This window comes from Cardiocondyla obscurior, linkage group LG10 (genome assembly GCF_019399895.1).
Source record: "Cardiocondyla obscurior isolate alpha-2009 linkage group LG10, Cobs3.1, whole genome shotgun sequence".
In the NCBI taxonomy this organism is placed as follows: domain Eukaryota; kingdom Metazoa; phylum Arthropoda; class Insecta; order Hymenoptera; family Formicidae; genus Cardiocondyla; species Cardiocondyla obscurior.
The window spans coordinates 2,385,232-2,407,186 of NC_091873.1; the positions used below are offsets into that span (position 1 = coordinate 2,385,232).

At 47.8% G+C, this 21,955-nt stretch overlaps 1 protein-coding gene across 1 annotated transcript in view; it reads right to left on the reverse strand.

Moving 5' to 3' along the window:
* Nucleotides 1-21,955, reverse strand: part of Mamo (zinc finger protein 628-like) — a 207,230-nt gene that overhangs the window by 184,476 nt on the left and 799 nt on the right. The window contains exons 2-3 of the mRNA XM_070662583.1: nt 1,512-1,825; nt 1,354-1,397 (exon numbers count right to left, since the gene is read on the reverse strand). The gene's annotated coding sequence lies outside the window, so the exon portion shown is untranslated. The remainder of the gene's footprint in view (nt 1-1,353; nt 1,398-1,511; nt 1,826-21,955) is intronic.

The window sequence follows — 21,955 nt, forward strand, 5'->3', positions numbered from 1 at the left end:
TATACGAGCTAATAACTTTAATACAAAACAACGACATATTCACTTTCGGAATGCAAACGAATAAAGTTCGTTTGTAATACAATCAAAGTATTATATCGTAAAGTCGTTGCGACGCGCGACGACCTAGTCTGTTGCACCGCGGATTTCTACTCTCGGTGAATATGTTTCACGAGCACAGGGGGTAAGCGCAGACGGGTTGTGGCGTCGCGAAGGACGGAAGGGGAGGAGAACGGGGGTGGTGCGAGACGGTCGTGAAAATCCTCGGCGGTGGGCGCGTATACGATCGGGTCCAGGTGCGGCCGTCTGCCTAAAGTCTGGTCGTTTCTGAAGGGGGTGTGGCGGCGGAAACGAGAACGTCAATGGAAAAGGGAGCGGAGTGGCGCGAGGATCGGTCGGAGGGGGTTAACGAGCCAGCCGCCGTAAAGTCTAATGCATCTGTTGTCGTTGACGATGCAACGAGCTTGGCCTGGATGGCAGACTGTAGATCCTACAGTCACCGCGACGACGACGACAACGACTACGACGACGACGGCGACGATGGTGCCGGCAAGGCCGCGCGCGGAATTCACGCAGCCGATCGTAAAACCCGGTATGGATTGACACGTCGGCGGCAGTAAACTTCGGCTTCCCCGCCTGTTTTCCGCCGACAATGCAAAGTGCAGCCGCAGTTGCCGATCGTGGCTCGCCATATAACCCCCACGGTGGCGTTTGCGACAAATTCACGTACAACTCTCTACGCACGTTCCCGCATGCTCCTTTACCGTACCTATTTCGCCATATCTCTTGCGCACCCTTCCGGCGTGCTTGTAATCCTTTCCATTTTCTACATAACGCTGGATGACATTGCATTACTGTTTTCTCTTGCGCGACGGATTAAAGAAACTAAATCTGATGCGATATGACTCTAAGATTATTTTTTATTACGCTTTTTATAAACTTAAAATTTTAGTGTCTTTAAATACTCTCTCTCTGTCTCTATATATATAGAGATCTTTTGAACGCATCAATAATACTTTAGATTTATAAACCTCATGGAGCACAGAAATAGTTCGTAAGCATTAAAATTGTTTTAAATTGAATTTTTAATGATTGTGTTAATAATACCAACTGTGAATGGAGCAACACGCCTGTAAGCTTTCTACTTCGGGAACTCTAAGCGTTTGCGGTATTTGTATGAACTTTCCTCTTTGTTCTCTCCTACGGGAAACCTATTTCCAAAGTTTATCAAGATGTTCGAGATATCTCGCATATCTGCGTCATTATTTAATTTTCAGATACTAGAAGAAACCATGCGCGCGCTTTTTTTTAAGTGACCCTAATTATAAACTGCGAAAAAAAAATCATGCGACTTACCAATCTGCATGAGCTTCAGCGGAGTTGTAGAACTCTGCCGGTGACTGTAACATAAAATAGAACATATTATTGTAGACATGCCAGTATATTAGTTAATAAAATTAATAAAAAAAGAAGTTTTTTTTTAAATAAAGATTTTTTTTTTAATGTATGCTTACCTAAAAGTTGCTCCGCCGATGCAGGATACCCGTCCCGGGCCTGCTCCTCCTCTCAGTTTGTGTGTCGAGTCATCCTTCCGCGCACAAGTCACTCGCGAACACCCCGACCATGATTTTACAATCGCGATAATTACCGATCACTTTCGCGCGTCCCTGTCCGATACTCGCGTTTAAAATAAAGCCACGTCAAAAAATTACGCCGAATACTATACGAAACTCCCGGAACGACCGACAAACCGGTTGCGGTTTGTATAATTAATAATATCGGCGATAACGGCACTTTTGTTGACAGCAGTGGATGCAGCTGCGTCGATCTGTAACAAAAAAAAAAATATATATAATTTAATAAACGGCAACGATAAAATCGATTAATTAGCTAATTCATGTGTAACATCAATTTTTTTATATAGGATATTCAAGATATATTTTAAAAGTGTAGCTTTAATCTATCTTAATTCGCAAAAACATTTACGTTACAGAATAAACTGATGGAAAGTGACTAACAGGAAACGCGATTGTCGGACACCCTATGCAAATCTATCTACCACGATTTTGAGACTTTTTCTCATCTTCAGCTTCGCGGATATCATTTCCGTCACGAATGATATTATTCGCGTGTTAGAAAGGGCGTCTAATTTCACGATCTGATTAAGGTGGGTGGCGCGTTTCGCCAGGGTGCGAAATAACGAAAAGTAACGGGGGTGGAGGGCGGGGTGAGAGCGCGGCTTACCACGCTCCGGCAGATTGGTCCCCGAAAGGCGGGGAGAGGGGGAGGGAGGAAGAAAAAAAAAAGGGAACCCAGAGAGGAAAAAGAAATGGAGAACGCCCCGGCTCAGCGGGCGAGCGAACGCGCGCGTATTTTAGTATGCAGATACGGAATTTTACGCACCGCGCCGACGATCCTGGTTAACCATTGATCGCGACAGCCAGATTTGATGCGGCCCAGCGCGGAAATTTCGATTATACATCCGCGCACGTAAAATATTTCTCATTTCTCCGTGGAACCGGCCGGGGATTGGGCTCGGCTGGCAATGGAAGTTTTTCGGAAATACAAGTGTACGTGCTCGTGCGAGCAATTTCTTTTTTTTTTTTCTTCTTTTTTTCTCTTTTTCCCTCTGCCCTCCCCTTCCCCCGTCATATCGCGTCTCACGGCGGATTCGTTCTTTAATTTCCGTTCGCGCGTTACCGACTATTGAGCGCGCCCAGGAGTAGTCGATAATCACATATATACGCATCTTCGCGGACGTGTTTCCCCGTCTAGATTCGTCGCAAATTTATTTCTACTTCGCGCTGCAAAAATCAAATGTACCTGCGAGTGTGATTAGCGGAAACTTATCCCGCTACACCTCATCGCGCACTTGAAGAAGCCTCGACGGAGATTAGCTTCAACATTATTACCTTACTTTTAGTTTCCCTATTTTTATGATCCATCGTACTCCGTAATTAGATTACGCTCGGCTAATATCCCGGGAAGGAAAAAAAGGCGTGTTACTGCAGAAATGCTTTCCCGAAGCGCGCGAGGCTTTTTCTTTTTTTTTTATGGAGCGGCGCAATTATATCAGCTTGATTAACGCCGACAAAAACGCGCGATTTGAATGGCGAAGTTCGCGCGAAAATTTCGCGTTCGTTTTAACGCGGAGGGATCCCGCCGTCAGAGTTTTTCCGGGTCTCGCACACAGAGACGCGCGTGTTCTATCGCCGCGTAAACGCACGCGGAAATATTTCGCACGCGTCGTTAGGTGAACGATGCGTGTGCGTCGTAGCACAGTCGGTGCTTGTTCACGCGCTTGACGATTCCCTCTTGTGTGCTTGCGGCACATGCGTGCGTACGTGCGTGCGTGCGTACATGCGAGAGCGCGTGTACACCGAAGTCGGAGCTAGGAGTAACGGGGAGAAAGAGGCGAGAGGAGGGACAATAACAGTACCACGTTTTCGGGCAACGACCCGTCGCCATCCCTTCGACCCTCCACCCCCCGATGCCGTGCACCAAACCAACCAGCGATATACTCTGCCGGCTCTCCACCCTCCCCTTCCTCCCTTCAATGCCCGGCTCGCACCCTCGACGTTCACCGCGTACACTTTTCTACGTTTCCTTCCTCTTTCTTACCCTCCACCTGTCGAAGCAGCGGTAACCCGCGCTCTCACCGCGAAGGAAGAAGAAGCGGCACCGAGTGAATCGATTGTTTTATTGCATCGCGCGGGAGAGAAGTAGGTGGATAAAAGCGCTACTTGCGTCGGCAAGAGATATCGGCTTACGTCGATTATGACGCTGTCTTGATATACGGCGACGGCGGCGCGGTTCTGCCTGTACGTTGCCGTTACCGCGAACTCTACTACGCCGTCCATCTATAAGACCGTAGATATCTAACAATAAGACTACGAACACCCCGATAAAAAAAAAACTGTTGATTTTTTATTTAACGACAGAAAAGGAATCAAAGATTAAAACGTTATCCGGCAGTAATGTGTTTCTTCCGTGATTGCAAATCAATCATAATTGGAAATTAAAAGCAGACGTCGAATGGTTGGGAACGGATAAGTCGCTAAATATCGATACTCCAGCAGGCCTTAAATTATTGTATAAAAAGAGGAGCGATGAAATAAGCAAATCAGGCGGAAAGTGAGGATATCGAGTTGCGGAGGAATATTTTAAAGAAAATCTCTTCGAGCGAGGGGAATCTCTATATAAGGTCTATTAAATGTGTAAAAAAAAAAAAAGGGACGATTGTTAGGCTGCTGACGAACGAGCGCTCGCCACGCAACGATGCACGTCCGACTGCCAAATCACTTTCTCCGCTTTAATTTGCGCGCCGTAACGTGCACGGAACAACCGAAAATAGCGTGGTGCGAATTCGGGGGGAGGTGAAAGGGGGCCGGGCCGGTGCGGCGGAACCCTCGGCGTTTACCCTCGGACGGAAGCACTCGAAAATTCGAGGGTCCCAGCGCGTCCCCCGAGAGACAAGTGGCGTTGACGCGCGAACGCGTCGGTTATTGCTCTGTACACGCAGCCGTTTTCAGCACGGAACACGCGCAAAGTTGTGATAATTATATTCCGTCACGTTCACGTTCACGTTCACGGACAGAGTAGCTTTAAGTAAGGGAAAATTTGTTCGAGCGTTTATTTTAAGAAAGGACAAAAAGTGGCGTGCACGGTAATATTCTATGAGAGGGAACTTTTATGGAAAGCGACAGTGAGTGGTAGAAGAACAATGCGTCCGTGCGCAGATTTGTATTAGCCGAGAAAACATTAGAAATAATTAAAGGCGTATTGATATGTTGTTTAAAACTTTGGTACTACTTTGCATTTTTAAATTAAATTAAATGGAAATGTATATATATATATTTGTAATTAATGAGACTAGGGAGATCTCTTGAATAAACGGCAATAAATTTGTGCTGTTAATTACAAACTTACAAAGTATAATTAATTAAAATGTTAATTACCACAATAATAATAGATTTTTATCAAATTCGGAGTAAAAGATAACCTACTGAATTCCTAAAGTTAACCGCAAGTAATTGAGACTGCAACAGACACGGAAAGAGAGTCTGTTTTATAACAGACTGTGTATTCGTTATCTCTGGCTCTTTTTTTTTCCCCTCTTTTCTTTTCCCGGCGTATAATGCTGGTGAAAAGTGACGGCGTTTTAGCGTGCAAATCAGCAAAGCGTACGATGTAAACGCGCGAAACGGCTGATTTATTGCGGGACGCGTTCAACCATCTCACTCGTTCCCGACGAATTGTAAAATCGTGACGACGAAGAATTGGACAACGATGACGACAACGTCGACGGCGGCGGCGGCGGCGGCGGCGACTTCGGCGAGCAATTTCTGAGCGACCGATTATCTCTTTTTCCCGGGGCAAAGTTTTACGCCCCGATCCCGAATATTATCGTCCCTCCGTTGTCTGACGAGAGGCAGCCCGGTGTGAACGAACTCTGGTTCGGCTGTCCCTCAAGCCCCCCCGTTTCTCCCGCGCTTCGGTCGACTGTCTTCCCCTCCAGTTAGTCGGCCCCTCGTAGTAAAGTTGGGCGGCCAGACGGATATTCGACGTCGTGCGTGCCCGTCGTCCCCAAGGAGGCGGAGGAACGGTCGGCCTGAAGGGGGACGAGGGAGAGGAGGAGAAAGAGGCTGACGGCGGAAGGGTGGGTTTACGCGGATCAAGCGAGACCGCGAGGGGGGTGCGCGACTCCACGTTTGTCGGTAGAACTCGACCTCGCGCCGGAGGTTGACAAAGGCCCGAGTGCTCTGGATCAATTATCGTAATTATGTCATTTCTCTTCCACGAAGTCCGCGTGCTCGGGCCTTTGACGGTTCGGAGAGTAATTGACCGGACATGTATGATTCTCACAGGAATACGCCAAAATATATATATATATATATATATATATATATATATATATATATATATATATATATAATATACATATTATATATATATATATATATGTGCGTATGTATGTGTATCGATAGAATAAGTGTATTTGCATTGTCTCAATCGCGAGTTTTCTGCGGAGCCCGTATTTTTCGTGAGGCAATACCTTTCCGAATAGACATATTGTATTTTAATCTCTGTATTCCTGACCCTACATAAGAAACCACGAGTATTCTAAAATTAGCATTCAAAAGTTCACTTCTAATGATGCCGCACTAACGACCCGTGAAGATGAGAGGAACGATCCTTTCCATCCTCCATCACCGCGTTCGTCCTTAATCCTCTGAATTATATCCGATTATAAGCGAAATGAGTTTGTAAACGCTACGATATCGCCGGTAATAAGTGTGTAACATTAGCAGCATCGTTGAAAAATGGAGTAAAGAATACATAAAAGAACAAGGGGGCGCAGGGGGATGGGGAGGGGGGGAAAAAGGAAGAGGAAAGGAAAGACAATAAAATTTCGATGCCGGAAGGCAGACGCGAAGACGCGAAGGATCGTCCGATTCTCGACGGTATCACTGACTTACGTTACGTAGAAGGAATTCTGGACACGCTCGGCCGGCCACAGTGGACGAACGATAAAAAGCGAGAAACGTGGGGCATTTTATTTCTCGCCCTCGGTACATAGTGTGTTGTCCGTACGCAGAGCTTCGTGAAAGCTCCGAGAAGATTCCGTTTACGGGCAACGTGCCGCGCGAGCAAAATCGAAAAACTCCAGCGGACGTATCCGCCTTGCGTGCGTGAGACCGGCACACAGATCAACGCGATCCCCTTGTGTGCACGCGTATATACGGTACATATCGCCTACCTAGAGGGCCGGGCAGAAGGAGGATGAGAGCGGATGAACCGTCCGGGGATTTTGATAGAATAACGAAGAGACTCGCCACGTCTATCTAACGAAATAAAGGACGATAACGTCGTCGCATCGACGAAATTCAGCGGAAACGCTTGACACAATTATTTCGAGAGTACTCGGTGTTCCTTTTTTTTTTTTCTTTTTTTTTTGCGCGGCATACGGCGAGATAACTCGAGGGGAGCAGCTTCTTTTATTCGTTAGCTCTCCATGCGCGGATCATTCCGTATAAATATTAGTTTTTGAAGTTAACCGGGATTTAACTAATTCTTTGTCTCCTTCTCGAGACTGAAGATTATCTTTAAATTAACTTCAGTTTTATTCATAATGATGTTTCAGTATTTGGTTCAGTTTGAAATTTTATAGCAGCGTGCAGTCTTCGCTCGGGACTGCATTTAAGACTCAAGAAAAATATATTAACGTAACGACAATCGGATTATATAGTTACAGAAGAATAAGTCTCGCTCATCGGAAATAAAAATATTGAAATTTCCTAATATTTGAAAGATAAGATGCGTCGTGACGAGATACTCGCAAGTAAAAATATCGGCTGTATCCTCGATACTTCACGAAGAAAATCTCATCGGGAAAGAAAGAGGAACGGCGTTCCCATCGAATCGCCCGGTCGAATTTATACAGCGTAAGGCCGTCGTAAAGCCGTCCTTAGAACCGAGCGTACCAGCGGAGATGTCGTCGGACGCGGGGCTGTGGTGCGTGCGTGAGAGCCGAACGTCGCGCGGAGGGTGGTTGACCACCCCGTCCAACCAGCCGCTACCCCTCCCGCAGCCCTTGCGGCTAGAAGGAAGCGAAGGTAGAAGCGCGGCGGAGGTTTGGATAGGGCGCGTAGGAGGGCAGCGTGGGAGCTAAGCGTAGAAGGAAGAGGAGATAGCGAACGCGGGGTGGCCGAGGGGAGAAGTGTGGCAGGGTCGTTTGGATGAGGGGCGACGAGGGGTCGAAGAAGGGTGGTAGCGCGGCTTGCGTCTGGTGGCGCGACTTGACCCCGGTTGACCCGAGACTCCTCTTTCCTCCTCCTCTACCTCTTCCACCACCTCCTCCGTTCCTCCACCTCCTCTTCTTCCACCAGCCCTCTCCTCTCTCCAACTTCCCGCGCCTCTCTGCGCCGTTCTCTCTAGCGCCTCATCCCCCTTTCTGTCTCTCTTTCCCCTCGTGCTCTTTCTCTCTTCCGTCGTCCACCCTCCCTCCCGCCGAGTGCCCTGCGCCGCGTCTTGCCCACCCCGCGCCGCCATGGGTAATTATTGATGTGTCCGCCGCCGTCGCGCGTGCTGCCGCCGCCACCGCCGTCGCTACTGACGTCGCCTGCGCCTCCTCTTCGGGATCGGGTGTAGGTATCGTGGGTGTAAGGCAGACTCGAGATGCGTACATGCGTTAATCCCAGGACGGCACCCGGGATAATGCATTATCTTAAATTCCGGCTCTCGCGTTTCAAATCTGTTATGCGACTCGCTGCTTCCGGGCAGAGTGCGACGTACAGAACGAGGAGAAAAAGATTAAAGCCCGGCTGATGCGGAATGACAAAAATCTTTCTGTCAATTATACTTGCGATTATTTCTTTTTTTTTCTTTTCTTTTTTTTAAGAATCGGTATAAAGTTATTTCTATCAAATGCATATTCTACAGTGACGATATAACGTCACCGAATAAACAAAGAAAATATATTATGGATATTGATGGATGTGTACGCGCGGATCCGCAAGTACTATGAAAAGAACGACCTATATACAAATCTTGAAAAACTCGCGGCGTTGAGGGACTTTATGTTACTTTCTTAAAGCGATCCGCGTTGTTAACTGGAATGCAGGAAGAGGAGGGAAGCAAACACAACGAATTTGTCGTTGAAACGTGGTATGCACGAGCAAGGATTCGCGAGAAACTTCACCGGAGTTTCAACTAGTTACTTTGTTCGCTGCCTTTTCCCAGCGCGTTGTGTTCTCGTCTTTTAAATCGTTATAATAGATGTTACGAAATCTTTTTCTACTCTATTATCTTCGCGCTATCGCTAGCAGTATTTTTATTAATCATAAATAAATGCTCGAACTAAAAGTTGCTCGCAAGAGTACAAAATTAACTATTCGCAAAACGATTTGTCACGCCACATGATCTCAACTGTCCGTTATGACACGAACGACCAAACTGTATTTATATCAATGCGGACAGATGCTATTTTTGCAATTGCTTTCGTTGTAATCTAGTGACAGCGATCGTCGGTGAATTCCAGCAGGCGTTTTAGGTGAATGCCCTAAACGACGGTGCAATTAAAGCAAGGAAAACGCTTACTCAAAAAAAAAAAAAAAAAAAAAAAAGAAAGAAAAAAAAATCCGCTCTCTTTTTTCCTCTCTCTTGCCCTTTTATTAATTTACACGGTCGAGCGCTTCTCCTTCGCCGCGCTCGGTAAGCAGATTAATCCGCATTTGAAATCCGCATAATGCCGAGCTCGCGCGACGTGCCCGCTCTCGTGTCTGAAAAGCACGTTGTAGGCGAACAGTTATCGATCAACTTAAGTCGACAAAATGGGTAGCCTCGTTAAGGAACTTCGTTACACCGGCACCCGTCGCCGTCGTCGCCGTCGCCGCCACCGCCTTCGTCGCTGCTCCTTGGCTCCCTCGCCGACTAGCTGCCGCTAGTCAAAGTAGCTTTCAAACTCGAAACTTTCCACTCTCCAGTAAGTAGTAGTATACCAGTCAAGCAGCAAGGTTATTAGGCGTTGTAATCGTCTGTTATGTCGCGAAAGCGCTTCCGCCCTGTTTGCCACGTCGCGTCGCGTCCTCGCGGCGTTCGCCCCGGAAGCGTGAAAAAAGGTCCTTCGTTTATACAGCGACGACGTGTCGGAAACTCGGTACGACCGCCGACCAACCGCGAGCGTAAATTCTCCAGCGCGAGACTTATTCTGATATATATTCCACCGGACTTGTGCACCGCGAGGGCAAGCCCTTGCGTAAACTCCCTTATTTCGTGTCTCGCGACTAGAACGGTGGATAGCACCACCGGTTACATACGTACGCGGGTGTGGGTGTGTATGTGAAGATACCGCGGAAATACGCGGTCGTAAATCTTTGCGGCCGTCCTTCGCGTCTCGCGCCCCAAATCATCGCCGACATGGTCGGATTCGTCTCGATCCAACGGCTCCGGCCGACCGACCTAGATACCGAAAAATCTTTCCCCCACGCGCCCGTTCGTTCCCGGCGACCCCGTCCTTCCGGCATCCTTTCATCAGGACGACCTCAAAAGTAAAGCTACATCGCAGGAGCGCATCGCTGGGGGATCGTTGCGCGGCGGTCGCGCTTCCCCCTCGGAAACCGACGCGAGTCGGACGAGCGCGCGCCCATTCATCCCCCTGAATGCCACGTTTACATGCATAATGTCGCCGCCGTAATGCGTTTACCGCGTTGGCTGTGGAAGAATTATGCTACCGGTTAAAAAGAGCAATTTCCTCGCGGCTACATTAAAGCGAGAGAGGACCGTGAAATGGAGGAGAGGAAGGCGAGCGAGAAAGAGAGAAACAAGCGGGCGGAACGAAGCGGGGAAAATAAGCGGAAAGAAGAAGATAGAGAGGGAGGGTGAAGGGATGGAGGTTCAAGAGGATGGCGATGAAGAGGCGAGGGGTTCAGCGAGGGGGAGGACGAAGTGAACAGCGTTAAATACCCGCAGCTCGACGCGACCCACTGGCACACTGTTTCCATGCAAATTCTGTTTACTCTCGGTTGCCCTCCCCCTTTCGTATCCCTCTATCGCTCTTCTCGTTCGCTCTTTCTTCCTCTCACCCTCGCGATTCACGTAAAGCCCCTCACTCGCCCTTCGCTCGCTCTCTCTCTCTCTCTCTTTCTCTCTCTCTCTTTCTCTTTCTCTCTCCTCTTCCTCTCACTTGTAACCTCTCATGGAAAGCGAAGCGATGCGCGACGCACGTGTGCACCACCCCCGCTTGTACCACGCACACACCCACACACCCTGCACCCTCGTCCCCCTTTCCGATTTCACACCTTACCGCGAAACCCCATTGTTCCGCTCTTTATGCCAATTTCGTCATTTTCATTTGCGTATAATATACGAGACGGGATCGATTTTACAGATAATCTTATATCACAAAACCATTACATATATTGTACCGCGGTTATTTCGCGTAATGACTCGCCAGTGAGAAATTCTTTCCGACGATTAATTCTCTCTTTTCGTCTGCTGCTTTACGAAATGCATGGCTTATCTATCGTCAAAAATAGTAACCGCGGTTCAATTAGAAAAATCATAGCTAATCGAATCTGCCGGGCCAGCTAATTTATACAAGAGATCCCGAGTGCACGCGGTTAAAATTCTTCCATTCAACAGTCTCAGTTTGTTTTATTATATCGTCAAGTCTTGTTGGAAATCAGCTTTCTCTTTCCGTCCCTATTATAATGCTATCGCGTCTACGTAACGTATGCACCGCAAACGTCGAGCACGGGAGTTTCGCGAGTCTTGAAAGCAACCGCCGAGCGATTTGCCACGCTCGCCACTCGTAACACTTAAAGCGCAACGATGCAATTTTCTCGCGTGGTCGATGCAAGCGCGAGGCTCTCTCGTAAGGTCTTTCGTGTCGGCCGCGGGCGGTGGCGGCAGTCGGAGGGACGCGTGAGGAGTTGCGTGGGGAGGGGGGAGAGACCTCAGGCCGAGACGGCAGGACACGCCGACGGGGTTGGTACGAGCTCGCAGGGGTTGGCGGCGGCAGGGCACAAGCAAGACGGCGGGCTACGACGTTAGGTACCGCTTTCGGCAACGGAGAAACCGGGTGGGTTGCGTGAGAGCCCGACGAGGCCTCTGCGTGCGTCGCTCCGAGTCGCGAGGTGGTTGAACCCCGCAAAAAGCTGCAAGCTCAAAGCTGCCGGCTGGTTGGTGCGGCGAAGGAAGGGCGAGGCGCGCGGGGAAACGGGCGCGAAGGGCCGCGCGAAGGGGGCGCAAGGGGGACCCGACATGACGCACTCTGTCTTTCTTGCCCTTCTGGGCCACCCACCCCTCTTCTCTCCGTCCACCCGCATTCGTTCGTTCCGCCGCACCCGATGCGGCTTTCGTCGGTGGTGGCGAGACCCGGATGATAGAAGTGGCTAGGATCCAACCTCACGGGACGCGCGGCGAACGAGGGTTTTGCGAACCGGAGCTTCGTTCCCTCTTCCTTTATCCTCTATCATCGCGCGTACATGCATACGCACGCATACGCTGCGCGGGCACGTACGTGCGTGTCGTCGTGCGCGGCATAGTTAGCGCGCGAATTTCGGGATAGGATGAAGCGAGATTGCATCAGCCTGGTAAATTTCGAGCTGCGGTGAAAGACCGGGACCGCTTAATATCTTAGGAAGTAATTCGCGAGCTTTAAATTCAGCGTCCGCGAGATCCGACCGCTGATTATTTCCAGGTATTACAAGATTATCTGAAAAGCTGCCGCTACAATTACGAATTATGTTCGGATGATGAGGATTTCGCAGATATGACACGTTAATTAGATTATGCGGTCGTTATCGGAAACACTTCTTCCCGAAACATCTCATACGGGTTAATAATGCAATATCCTTGACGGATAACGCTGCGTCGGTGATTCTTTCTCTCGTCGTCAATATTATTTTGAAAAATCGTTTCGCTATAAGATGTCGTTAATATTTCCAAGTAACTCGAGAAACCGTCGACCTGATAATGATATCACATTACAACTTTCCGAGCTGTCTTGCGGCAAATTTTTCCAGTAATGGAACGTTTGAATGAAATATCTTAATTCTTCGCGGAAACTATCGTGAACCTTTTTTATCTATTACAATAATATTTCTTACGAATTTTAAGATGCTTGTTAAAAAATCACTCTATTAATGTAATACAGGAAGGTCTGTATTTTTGTAATTAAAACGTTTGAATGTTTGATCAGCAGAAAAGCACTATCCTTTCTCTATTCGTTTCCTGATTACATCACAGTGTTCACCAACACGAGCATAATCCGTACACAGGGATTTTATACAAATAGGGTAGCAAGCAAGAGGCTTTCCGTCTGTTGTGTCCTTCCATCCGTGTCTTTAGAAAAAAAAGGACGCTTTTATTTCCAACTGATAGAGGAGAGGTTTCTGAGATTTCTCGGTGAGGAGGGACCGCGATAGAGGCGGATTGAGAAAGAGTAGATCGCAAAAAAATTGCGAACGCAACCGGAGTGAAAAAAACGTCGACAAACCCGAGTCCGTCGTCTCATTATCGTTTCGGCTTCGATTGTTCCGAATCGAAGGATACAAGTGCATGCTCTAATAAAACTTATTCAGTATTACTTGTGTACACCTTTATAAAAAAAAAAAAAAAAATTAAATTAAAAAAAGATACCATGTATGCGCGAGTGCAGCTTTTTATGAATGCATATGCCACTTTAAAATCGATACGTATTTATTGACAATGGATTTTACTTCCTCGACAATTTATTTGACGACTTTTACGTATTAAAATCAATTAAGCACGCGAGCGTTTAATTGACATTTATTTTCCGATTGAAAAGCTGAGTAATCAATGAGATTTTTGTCGAGGATAAACCGTGTATAAATTAAGAAAGAAACTTAGTGATGTGTATGTCGCTTTTGTTCCGAAAATAAAACTCGGACGCATAATTTATTAATGCCGCGTCAATTTTGAATTTTCTAAGCGCTCAAGCGTATGTGTTTAACGAATCAAATAAATTCTTCGATGTTTTTTCAACTTGTGATTTTTAATCGAAGAAATTCCTCTGCAAAGGATTAACTTGTAATAGCATATAACATGTACAGCGTACATAAAAGAAATTAGGTAATCGCAGTTGAATTTAATGAAAGAATACGCTAGTCACGTGGCGAGCTTTACACTCAATTTAAAAGTGAGATTTATTTCGATCGTCCCGAACGAGGGTTTCGAATATGCTCGTTCTCGTGGTCTCGCACCATTTATACACGAAAACGCTGAGCGATGCATCGAAGAAACCGGCTTGAAGTATCGATGAGGCGGCACCGTTACTTTCATTCCATTTTTAACCGCCTTCTCGCGCCTGCATTCGTATATACGTGCTAATCCTATCTTCGCCCCGACACGGACACGTGCGGCGCGATCGCAGAAAACGAGGGGGAGCTCTATATATCGCGTTAATATATCGCGATTTACGGCCCGCCGGACTTTCGGCAGGTGCATCGATTTCTGAGTTAACGGCGCGCTTACGTGCGATACGACGTTCCGCATCGTCGATGCAATGCACGCGGGGGTTGCGAAATTGCCGGGCTCAGGTTATGGCGCGGGAGGAAAGGGGGTGGAGAGGATTGACAGTGGGATATCTGTCAATACAACACGTGGTACAGTTTCGTTAAAAGGAGACTAATGACCGGGATCATAGGAAAATATTGTTTTACGTTAATATCGATTTCCGACGTGCCGTCTCTCTCGCTCCGATAAAAATATATAGACGCGTAGAAAGAGCTTTACTCTATTTTATTCTGGTAAAAGCATGTTGGGGTTAATAGAAATATGTCAGAGTATAATACGCTAAAAAATTGCCGTTTAAAAATAAAATCCCGCTGCGCTGCTGGAAAATGAAAAAATAACGTCATATAGTTGTAGAAAGTATCATTAAAAAATAAGTATTCTGTGAATATTCGGTGACGCGAAACTACTTTTTTTCTATATTTTTTTTTTTTTTTTTTACTTTCCTCCTCTCCCACGAAACGTCGCGCGACGAATTTTCGCTCTCGCGCCTCTCGACGAACCTGACGAGACTGGCTGTTATTACTTTCGAATATAACATCCAATTTTTCGATCCCCTGCGATCACGAGTGTTTCTCAACGCGATAGAACTTTCCTCTGCACGGTTATCGCGGTGCCAGTTATACTTTGCCGCATGCGTGAATAAATAAGGAGCGTTCCGGACGCAGCCGCGTGTCCGGCACACGCACGGACGCACACCGACGCGAAGAGCCTGTACCTCGGAAGCGAGGCACTCCGCTGAAACCGAGCGCAGCCTCATTAATAATGGAGACAATTCTATTAGAATGCGAGAAGGAGGACGGTTCGCCCGGAGTGGCGAGGAGAAGAGAGCGACGCGAACGACGACGCACGCCACCTTTGCATCGTCGTCGCTGGTCGTGTTTGCGTGCACGTGCTCGCCGTGTTCGTGCGTGCCACGCGCGTGTGGGTGCGTAAACGTAAGAAGGGGTGAATAACTCGCGCCAGGTGAATCAATTGTTCGACACGCCGCGGGATGCACACGGCGAAGCCGCACGGAGCGCGAGATCATTTGAAATCGCGTTCGCCGAGACAATCCTGACCGATGATTAAATGCGCGTCGGGAAAAGTACCTGTCACTTTAGTTAATCGGTCTGATCGTGTTAGTCGTTAGTTATCGGTGTATCGCGCTGTATCGCTCGAGCGGCGTAAATTTTGTCGAATTATTTCGCTAAGCCACCGGTTCAAATGTCTTCCGTCCGACCAGTGGTGATTACTAATAAAATTCATTAAAACGATCGATATTACTGATGTATTCAAGCGGAGTTCAGTGTGATTCTAACAATGGCATGATAATTCAATAATAATTATTTAACCGCGACAGCAGCACGATGGCGTTTATTCAATTTCAGAGGCGGCGATCAACGTGAAAAGATATACTTAGCTCTTGGCCCCGATTGTCAGCGGGAATCTCGTGAAAGCGAAGAAGCGCTCGCTTCTACCCATTTTTAATTACCAGCTGAATGTCTAACGAGCTATTTAACGAGGATGACTTGCGGTCACTCTGACCGATCGGGAATAATTAAATATTTGCAATAATCCGGGGGTCGCCCGATATCATTATCATTCGCACGTTTTTTCATCTTTAAAACTCCCCCGATCGCGTAACGTGAATTAATATTACCGAAGAGCGGTCCGTAGTCGTAAAGAAGTATCCGTTGTGCCATGTACCACGGTGGAATGGAGGGGAAATACACAAAGGATGAGATCGCTGGAACGAGTAATCGTATTGGTGAACGCCCGTTTGCTTTTAACTGTCATTAAATCCCTATTTCGATCGAAGCGCGCGCGGGTCACCGTAAGCGAGGAAAGTTTAGGATGCTGCGTCCGACGTTGTTCACTCTCGGCCATTGGCCGCTTCAGCGAACAGGCGTCGAGAGAGCCCCGAATTAAAAGCGATGCGCGATGGTCCGAACGTGTAAGCTAGGTAGGTGTTAGATTGAATAACACCGAGATGGGCGGCGCTTGCCGGTAGGTTCGTGAAACTCTGCGTACCGGCGAAGAACGTCTATTTATAAGGCCGGGGTTACGCGGGGTTAGATATCGCGGGGATGCGCGATGGGGTAATTGCGTAATACGCTACCAATTTAAGGGGAAGGGAGGGGAGGAGACGTTTCTTTTCGTGCACCGCGATACTCGCACGTACTCGCGCGGGGTCGTACGTGTACCTTAGATGCTCCTTCGCGGCCAGGAGCCATCGTCCTTTCTCGCGTGAGGCAGTGCAAGCACCATACGCGCCGCGTTCATAAGATAATTGCGTAATCTACTAGCGCTTCACGATCCTACCCCCCGCGAACGGCAGTCCTGGTCGTTTCTCGCCCCCCCCCCTTTCCACCCTCGCCACCCGTTGTCCCTCATCTTTCCTGTCTGTCTCTATCCCAGCGTTGTTATCTCGATACATACGCATCGGCCGTGGTACGCGGCTTACGCGCGTGTTCATCGGCCAGCCAGCCAGCCGGCTTGCGTAGCTACGCGTTATGCACGCAGCATCCTCACGCTCCGCGAAGTGGGAAGCGGATTTACCGCCTTACCCCGTCGCGAGCAATTATAGACTCCAAGTTCGACGCACGCCGCGGTGATCGGCGTGAGAACGCGAGGCGAGATTCACTCCTTTATATCCGATCGCGCGATCCTTCGACGTCCGCACGGCGTTTCCGAATAGAATCCTGATATTGACGATTTATTCTCGCGATCCCGCAGCCTATCGTGCTCTCGGCGAGCGTTCGGGAAACATTGTAGGCGCGTGCGAACGATACTTGTCTGTCCCGATGCAAACGAAGATGCTATCGGGTGAATTGACAGGCCGGTCCTTATAAGGCGGCACAATGGAGGCACGACAATCAAGATCGGCTTGATCGCGGGACATCTAGATCGGTCAATACACCCCAAGGACGACGGACAAAGAATAGCACGGTTCCACGACGGGCGACGAGAGAAGCCCGGGACGGAATCGATTGGTCGCGCTTCTCGCGATCGGCCGATCCGCTCAGGTGCGTTCGCGGCCCTTTCGACACGTGTATCCCGCGTGCGTTTCTCATGCCACGGGATTTTCTGACCGCCTGCCTGTCGGCGGGGCGCAAGAAGCGCAAAAAGGACGGAGGGGGGAAAGAGGGACCTCGGCGCGTCGGCCTGATAAATCGTCTCTCACGCATCCGCTTCCCGCGAGAAGAGGAGATGAGGTCATATCGATGGCGCGAAGGTTGAAGCGCTCCGAGAAAGAAGAGTGCAGAAATCTTTCTCTCTCATCCGCGCGCCGGCTGCGTCGCGCCGCGATACAAAGAGAGGCTCGCGTGCGATATCGTGATTGAATTTTGACGTTGGAAGATGAAACGGGTATTGAAGGTGTAAAACACGACGTGAAAGACGCATTTATTAAGTTTCTACAGGCGCGTCCACGATACCGCTGGAGGATTTGAAATATCGAGAGGCTGAGAAAAAAAAAAAAAATTAAATAAATAAAAGAAAAATGTTTACAACGACGATAACGATGACGATGATTAGGATCGTGGCGGCGGTGTTTTTCAAGAGAGCGTCTTGGCGAGGATAAATACGAGAAAATAGAGGATAGATGTATTTTCGCTCGACTACTCTGGAAGTCTTGGGACATTTAGATCAAAAGGAATCAGAGCATACCGATGGCGAGAATCGGAGCCAACTGTGCATATTACGCGAGATAAAGGGCCCGGCGTAAATTGATGAAACTCGAGAATTCGCTAGAGAAATTCTGTAAACGATACTCGCATTGGGCCAACAGGCAGCGATGACATATGCTGAGTGCGTACAGATATCGGATATTTGACAAAACGATCGAATTATATCCTGACACGTGATTTCGAAATATAATAATCGCGTTGTTTAATACTGATGACTGCAATCACGTATACATGATTTTATAAATCCATTGGTTAATAAATATTTAATATAAATAATTCATATAATAAATATTTAATGTATTACAATTACAAATAAGAGGGGAGGAGGACTTGAGCGAAATATGCCAGCGTCGAGTGACAGTTAATAAGCGCAATATGTAGCTATCAAAGTGTTAAGAAACAACTCCCGAAGTTGCCTTCGCATTTTAAAAGCTTCTCGAGCTATTGGGTCAGCGAGAGAAGCACGGAAGAACGAAAGATACGCGGAGGCACGAAAATAGCCGGGCACGTCGTGGCCTGACGAAGAAATCAATAGCGATCGATCGTGCGCTGATCGGAATTGCAGATGAGTGGTATTTACGGCGCGCAAAAGTCCTCACGTATTTCGCGAGAGGGGAATGTACATGCGACGCGAGACGTCGATGAAAGATCGTCCTGAGCGCCTTTATCGAGAGAGGAAAAGACAAAAAGAAGAAAAAATAAAAAAAAGACAGAAAACGAGAAGGTGAGAGAAACGTTAGAAAGAGACGAGGCGAAGAGAGACGGGACGAGAGAGAGAGAGAAGCATCGCGCGTCTGACGGGCGCCCAGGCATCTTACGTCTTACGTTTAAGATACGGAATCGTTGGGAGGCTGGGGAGGTTCTGATGACGCTGGCCGGACCCGGACCTAGGTGGCGTAACGGAAGGGAAGTGGAGGGTCCGTGGAAGGAGGCGCGCACAGACGGCGGTATCGACCGACGCTCCGGACCTGCCCCACGCCGCTCTCTAACAACGCCGCCACATCGCCACCCGCCACCCCCTGTGTTGCCCCACTATCACACTGCACCGTCTTGCCTTCCGTTCGCACGCTCTCGCACACCGGCGCGAGCAAGGGCGAGCGTAAACGCGCGCAACGCACCGATGACGCTCGCGCTAAGTCGCCACCGCGACGAATGCACCTTCCGCGAGGCCGCCTCGGAGGGTAGTTATTAAATTAAACTCTCAAGACATACATCGATCATAATTAAATTGGAGTTAATGTTATATCCCTCCCCTTTTTTCTGTTTTTTTTTTTTTTTTTTTTTTTTTTACGTCTATTACGTTTAGGTACCAAAGTGATAAGGCGATAAAAAGTTTCTATTATGAATTTTATATCGCCGGATGACATGCGTGCACCAAGCCAGAGCCGCGATAGTCGATTATTAATTTTCGCAAAGTATACAAAAATAATACATTTTGTTTGGATTCAATTCAGAACGATATTGCTCGAACGTAGATTTAGCATTCATTTTTTGTATCGCGTGCGTCATCATAAAAAAGAAAATTGTATGCATGCGTGTCTGCGGAATCGCATAATATCGATTCTGATGGGCATATTTAGACTGTCGGCCGTCGAATCGCGGATGCGAAAAAGCGTAGACCATGTTTTACACCGCAGCTACGTGACGATATCGCCCCGTCCATATATCGTTCATGACTTCTGAAACGCGCCGTTTCGGAGTTACGGTCTGCCAGCTTGTCCCGCTTTCCCTTCGCCGGGACCGGTGGCATAACTTTAAAGGGTACGGAATATCACCGGAAACAAGACAGTTAACACTCCGCTGATTACGGTAAAGGGCGAGACGGAAGTGAGGGCGGAGACGGGGATGAGAGAGATTGTCGGGCGAACCTCTCCTGATAATGTATCATTAATGAGGATTTTCTTTCGTCGCCGAAGTGAGATTGCGCGATGCGGTTTGTCCTCACTTCAAACGCATCTCGCGCTAAGTAATACACTTAGTTAGGGATACATCCGACGAGATTATAGCAATGAGGTGTATCAAGCGAAACGTTGAGAGAAATTACACAGGAAATGTGGCATGTAATCGACGTAAATGCTCTTATCATATTTCGAATTTCAGACATTCAGAAATTAATATGTATTTCAAAATGTGCTCGTGCATTTTTCAACTTTCAATATTATAGAGTTCGCGTGATAAGATTTTCCGCGAAATTCTTTTAGAGCTTTTTGAACCCGATTGTAGTAATAGCCCGAAATAAATGCGAACACGGAATAATCGGTAATTGAACAGGTCCGTGGTGGACGTTGATGGAGTTAATGCCGTTAAGCGCGTTGCGATGCATCGTCCCCAGGCGGCTTTAAAGACGCGATATAGAGATACATGCAGGTGCACGCTAAACCTTGAAACGCGATATCCGTGAGTACTTGACCACCGTACCCCGAAACGGCTTTAAAGGGAACGTAATATTGGCGGGAAGAAGGCAGTTAACGCCGCGCGCCGGTAGTCGTAAAGAGTAGGACAAAGAGCGAGGGACGAAGAACGGGGGAGGGCGGAAGGGTGGTCGAGACAGCGGATGAGTCTGCCACCCCTCGATAGGTGTGTTAAACAGAGCCTCCGCGCGCGATACGGGACCAGGTTTATGACGCAGTCTCTCCCTAGTCTAGACGCAGCTTCCCCATTAAGAGCGTAATTATTTAAAACGACGGAAGTAAAGTAAGTTTATAAGGAGCACTCGTAGAGCGACGTCAATTTCGAGAACACCACGACGTCGTAAAATCTCATTCGTGGCCACGGTGCTATTTATCTGTGTGCGGATTTAATAAACTATTGCTGTTTATCTTATTAAAGCTAATTCTGAATAAACAATCCTTCAACTGGTTAAATTAAATTGTTAAAAAGAAATAATAAGTTTAATTGTTTTATTTTTTATTATTTTTTTTTTTAATGAAAGCGTTAGAATAATGTAAAACGGTAAAAAAAAATTCATAAGAAAAAAAATGGGCAATTAATAATACGAGTTTCGCGAATCTTTTCGCAATAATATTATTTTATATTCTTTTATATTATATTATATTTTTCTCTATGGCGTTAACGTTATAAATAAGTTTTTCTACACGCTTTATAACGTAGCGCTATTAAAACGTAAATGTACTTATCGACTAGATTAATCAATGCTTAACGAGATACGTGATTTCGATCAACCGTGACGTATCACAATGTGCGCGACGTAATCTCTTCTCGATTAAGGTTGTAATGCTACGCGGGAGGACAGTTTCGGGCAGTCTCTCACCCTTCGGACGTAGGTTTAAAGGGAACGGAATGTCAACGGCAACAGGGCAATTAACACCATCGGCAGCTGTCGTAAAGAGGACGAACAATGAGTCGAAGGAGAAATATGTAGCGCGAGAGAAAAGGCCAATGCGCGAGAGGGAAGAAAAGGAAGGGAACAGGGGGCAGCGCTGGCAGGTGAATCCCCATCCCTCGATAGTCTGTCGTTAAACAGAACCCCCTCGCGATACGGGGCCAGGGTTGTGACGCAGTCTCACCCCGGTCTAGACGCACTCACCCTCTCGCACTCCCTCGCGTTCCCTCGCAAAGCCGTATCTCACCGACACCCATCCATAGCTATTTCTCCTCACCTACACAGACGCAGATTTACTACCGTGGCACCCGCCGCCGCCGTCGCCGTCCCCGTCCCCTTCGGCTTCCCTCCGCGCCGTTAATGCCGCGCCACGTACTCTCGAACACGTACACGCGCATAAAGATACAGACCGTAAACCCCAACAAGTATTCTGCAGCGTGCACGTGTGCGCGCGCGTAGGTACACGATGATCCAACTTAAACACACGGGCGCACACATTTGTGCTTACGCGATAACGTCAAACCGATAGCGAAGCCGCGAAGAGCGAGAGAAATGACAAAAAGGGGAGATGTCGCGCGTCTTTCGCGAGCATAATGAAAAGCAGATTAAAAACTTTCATCGGCCGAGCGCGGCGTGGAAACGATGCGAGGATGAAGCCGTCCCCCGAGTTTTCGGTCCGGTCCACCTGCAGCTCCCTCGGGATACCACGAAAATGCAGGGTACAGCAGGGAGATAGGAATTATTGAGTTGGGATAGGTCGGTTTTACGATGTACAACGCTGTTACCAAAGCCATTACCGTCAAGAATGAAGAATCCAAACGAGAAAAGCCGAACGGTTCAAAAGCGATAATTTTTCGAGGAAATATTACGCAATATCGACCCATTAACGTCTTTGAAATAATTTTAC